The sequence below is a fragment of the Cervus canadensis genome, chromosome 25 (assembly GCF_019320065.1).
Source record: "Cervus canadensis isolate Bull #8, Minnesota chromosome 25, ASM1932006v1, whole genome shotgun sequence".
In the NCBI taxonomy this organism is placed as follows: Eukaryota; Metazoa; Chordata; class Mammalia; order Artiodactyla; family Cervidae; genus Cervus; species Cervus canadensis.
In genome coordinates this window covers 35,003,607-35,009,089 of record NC_057410.1, presented here as the reverse complement: position 1 = coordinate 35,009,089, position 5,483 = coordinate 35,003,607, and positions in this window count along the sequence as shown.

The following is a 5,483-nucleotide window of genomic DNA, read 5'->3' as shown; positions in this document are numbered from 1 at the left end:
AAGAATTTGCCCCCCTTCTGTGTAAATAATACATTCTACCTGAAATTTCATAGTCTTATAAACTCTCCCTGAGACCAACCAAAAATATTGTACATTTTCTTTTATCTGACATTGCTGTTGTTCAATTGCTTAGTTAGCTCCTTATGACCTCGTGGGCTGTAGCCCGCCAGGCTCCTCTGTCTATGGGATTCTCTAGGCAAGAATGTTGGAATGGGTTGCCATTGCCTTCTCCAGGGGCTCTTCCTGGACCAGGGGTAGAGCCTGTGTCCCCTGCTCTGGCAGGTGGATTCTTTACCACTGAGCCTCCAGGGAAGCCCAATGTTTGGTAGATGACTGCAGTAAACAGATGGTCATCTTACTGTTTTAATGGAAAGGATTCTTATTAGCAAAAGATACTCAGTTTTACCACTGCCTGACACAACCAACTTTGTGATCTTGAGCAAGTCAGATTTTTTATGGCTCCTTTGCTGTCACTAATAAAATAAATGGTCAGATTACCTCTAAAATACATATATAGCATGGTATTCAACTCTGTTGTGTTATTCTGTCTCTGAAGTATTTCACTTCTTACTTCCATTATACACATTCACTATTTTGATTTTTTTTTTTAATTTTTTATTAGTTGGAGGCTAATTACTTCACAACATTTCAGTGGGTTTTGTCATACATTGATATGAATCAGCCATAGATTTACACGTATTCCCCATCCCGATCCCCCCTCCCACCTCCCTCTCCACCCGATTCCTCTGGGTCTTCCCAGTGCACCAGTCCCCACATTCACTATTTTGAAGCCACGAATCCATGTTCAGCAGTGACTCTTACCTTGTTTAAACCCTACACAAGGTAAGACTGCTAAATCTAGTAAAGGAGAAATGATGACTATAATGTCAGTAGCAATCATAGTGGCAAATCAGTCTTTAAGAACACAACTTGAACACTGAAAGCAAAACCATTATATCAATGTGGTCTGTAGTGTTATATAATTGAGCTCTCTTGAAATTTGGGTAAAAATCAACCCTTATTAATTTCTCTGGTAATAGCTCATCATAAACATCTGTGGCATATACATTTTTGAGGTTGATGTGGGCTTTTTTCTTGCTTTTAAATAGACATTTTCAAATTATTCTCACTGCTGAAATCCAGTGTGAAATGTAAACATTAATAATATGGAGAGATTGGTTTTTAGAATTACTTTTAGAGATTGTTTTTAGAATATATTGGTTTTAAAGCACCTATTCTGTGGTATAATACACATGAGGAAAAGCCACCTATTGCCTGAAAGTTACTTTTAGGAAAGAGGCTCAGCAATGAGTTATAATATCACCTTTGATAATGAAAGCTGTAATGCTTCCTGAAGGACTTTGAGCATTCATTTATTAAATATTTATTTAGCATATATCAAAACATTGAAAAGAAATATGAAAAATATTTTCAGTGCCATAAATAACATTAGCTTTCATTCTTGTTAGTTCTACTTGAACTAGTAATCATTTACTGCAAAAATCATTACATTTTGCCATATTTTCTATATGTTTAAGAGTCCTAAGGCCAAACCTTATTTCCCCAGAGTTTAGTGAAGCCAGAATTTCTGAAAATACTTTGTACACCTGCAAGCAAGTACTTCAGAGAGGAGAAACGCTTCCCTTTGAAAACAATAAAAATCCATGCATGTACTCAAATACATACATGCAAGCATGTACACACACACACACATTTCTAAGTGCAATTCATTTGGACAGTGCTTTTGTCTATAAAGAGAGAGCAAAGATATACTTTGGAAAAAATATTCTTGGCCTCTGACTTTAGTTTGTCTCTACCATCCAGACATGATACGTTGCACTCAAAGGAATCACTAGGTAACCTTTGAGACATTTGAGGGTGTACTAGAACAGTTATTTGGGTAAATATAATACTTTGAGCTCCTTTAATGTAATTTAAATTATAGAAATGTAAGGTATGGCCTTAAAATTTTAGCATTAAGGTAGAATTTTAGGCCTCTTGAACATTTGTAATAAGGATTTAAAAGACTTAAAATCTCTTAAACTTGAATATAAGGACTTGAAGAAAAAGACTTTTGCATCAGATATATGTGTTATCAGTCAGCTGCCTTAATGAATTGCATCTTTGATATGATTTCTTATATAATTTATAAAATTATTTTAGCTTCAGGTATAGAAAATTCCTCTTTCAAAAATATAACTTTAGACTGAACCTGATATGTAACAAAAGTGAAGAATTATTTTTAAGAAAATTATGAAACCACCTTCTTAAAAAGAAAAAGCAATGTGGACTTATATTTACGAGATACATTTTTAAAGAAACCCTTTATTCCAGTTATTTCCTTTTCAATTATTATGTTTAATAGTGTTAGGTGGTACAACCTTGTAAAAGTGATACTATAATTTATATTTATTTCTAATGGGCCTCTGGCTGGATTTTGGCTTTGTTTGGGGTCAAAGCCAGTTTGTTCTTAAGTTGAATTCATTCTGATGCTGAAACCCACACTCCTTTGTCCATCGGAGCCCTACTTCTAAAGGTTCATGTACCATCTAGTGACACACAAACTGACAATTAAGAGTGGACTATACGGGAAGATTGTTAATATTTTGAGTGGCAAGAAAAGCCACAGTCATTTTGTCTTTGAACTTTGGATGCTGAAATCTTCCTATGGAACATGGCCACATCTAGATAAATATCAGCTTTTTTTCTATTAAAGTTATTTCCAGTGTCTGTCAAAATGCTTTCTTCCATAGAATGTTTCCGGCCCATAGTGGCCTGTAAAACATGTATTTGGAATAATATTTGAAAAAAGTATAGTTTTTCAACATAAAAATAAAATCATATCAAAGATGCAATTCATTAAAAACAGTGTATCTTATAACTCACATTTGAAATATCTCCCTGAACTTTAACCCAGACTTTCAGGTAATGAGAATGCATTAAAACTCTCTGAATATAAGAACTGTTAATCACTTTATCACTGAAATAACTTGAGGGGAGCATCAGAAAAATTTTTTGAGAATGACATAGTAAATTGTGGCAAACAAGTGACATCTTTTATGATATACATGGAAATTCTAAAATGTTTATTTTATAAGAATAGCGAGAGAATTAGTAGATGACAGTATTGAGGTATCCAGCTCCAAACCTGAACTCACAACCCTTGGCTAAGAAGTCTGAGTTACTAAAAGATCCACACCTTCTCTAAAAATCTACTGTGTACAGAGCTTTGCCAGAAAAAAAAACTCTGTCATGTTAAGTGTTTGGTGCAGTCATAGCAATGCATTTATGGTGGCTTTATGAGTAAGGGTTAAATGACAAAGCTAAAATCTGCTCTAACCCTCTGTGTCTATCAAACATCTAGAAATGAAAAATTGACTGTTGTCAGCTAGTGGCAAATTGGGCTTCCCAGGTGGCTCAGACTATAAAGAATCTGCCTGCAGTGCAGGAAACCTGGGTTCCATCCCTGTGTCAGGAATTCCATCCTGACCAGGAATGGCAGGAATTCTCCATCCCCTGAAGAAGGGAATGGCTGCCGTCTCCAGTATTCTTGCCTGAAAAATCCCATGGACAGAGGAGCCTGGTGGGCTACAGTCCATGGTGTCCCAAAAAGTCACACAAGACTGAGCAACTAGTCCACACACAATGGCAAATTGCTTTGAGTAAATAATGTCACTTCTTGATGACTACTTTTTCCCTCACGGGGCTTATAAGAGCTTGCATCTATCAAGCTTTTCATCATTCTTAATCCCATTTACACCATTTTCCTTTGTTGCCAGTATTTTCTTACCTCCAAACCATTGTTAAAATGAACATGAAGAGCCGACTACAATCCACTAACCAAAAGGCAGTAAATAGTCTGAGGGAAATGTGTTCCAGGTAAAACAACTTCATTTCCTTGGACTTGATACGTCCTAGTACAGTTACTAACTGTAGAGCTAACTGCCAGCTTTATTTATTTCATTAAGTCCTTGAGTTAATTGAATTGCTCTCCTTGAAAATAACTTCACTTGACCATGGACTGGTGGACAGGCCGAACATGCTTTCAGCAAATTGCTTAAAGAAGACCGCCTGTATAGCTTCAATAGAAAATAATTAAAATAATGAGAAAAAGCTTTAAATTGAAAGTTAAAAATCCACGTTATAAAATAATTGAGAAGGGGTAAGGGAGGTATAAATCCTCTTTCTAGAGCTTCTCCCTCTCAGTCTACTGACAGTTACTTCAACCTGTCGATTCTTGTGTGTGCATGGACACTCCTTAGGAAGGAATTAGGAAAATACTCCAAATTCAGCTGGATGATACCATGCTCTTACTTTCTTTCTCAACAGTGATATTCCTTTCTCAGAAAAGGGAAGATTAGGGCCAAGATAATGAAACTATGGAAGGGTAAATGGCATTGCAATATCTTTTTTTAAGAAAATGTATTTGGTCTTCATTCACAGCTCCTGGCTCACAGTTCCCCAAACCTAGGAGCTGCTGAAGTATCAACGTGATAAAAGTGTCTGTGGCACATTTTTCTGTAGCACTTTATGTTAGCCAGGTGACTTCTGAAAAACACCTTTGAAAGGGGGCTCGTTCTCAGGAGAACCGACTTGCAGTTCCAGCCCCAGATAGCTAGGGAAAGGAGAGGGCCTGGAGGTTGAGTCAGTTGTCAACAGGCAATGGTTTAATCAGCAGTTATGTAATGAAACCTCCATAAAAACCCACGAGGACAGGGTTTAGGGAGCTTCCAGGTTGGTGGACATTCAGAGGGACTGGGAGAGTGGCTCCCGCAGAGGGCATGGAAGCTCTGTCTTTCCCCCTGCCTTCCCCTGAGCCTTCCTTTCACCTGACTGTTCTTGAATAATATATGTTTATTCTAAACTGGTGATCTTTCTCTGAGTTATGAGTCACTTTAGCAAATTAGTCAAACCCAAGGAAGAGGGTGTGAGGACCTCTGATTTATAGGCAGTGCTCAGAAGTACAGGCAGCAACATGGTCTTGCAACTGGCATCTGAAGTTGGTGGAGTGAGGGGGCAGTCTTATAGAACTGAACCCTTAACCTGTAGAACCTGATGCTAACTCTGAGAGATAGTGGCAGAATTGATTTGAGCTGTAGGATATGCAGCTGTGCCTGAGAATTGCATGTTGGTTTGGGAGAGCCTACATACACACACGCACACACACACACATTGAAACTGGGTCCAGGAACCTAATTTGGTTATACTAAATCAGGTCAGTGGTTTTTACCTAGCCCTTGTATTATCAAAATGTGGGATGTATATTCTTGGCTGTATCTGAAATTGACAGCAAAAGACATGGCATTAAATAACAATGACTCACATATTGAGGAATATTCAATTTTCTATTCTTTTAATCTTTTGGTTGGCCTGAGAAGTAGACCTTGTGTTTTTGTTTTGTTTTTTTTTTTGGAATATAAAGTTAACACTCCTTTAATAATTGCTAATTTTCCATTATAATAATGAGAGCAGACATCAGCTCA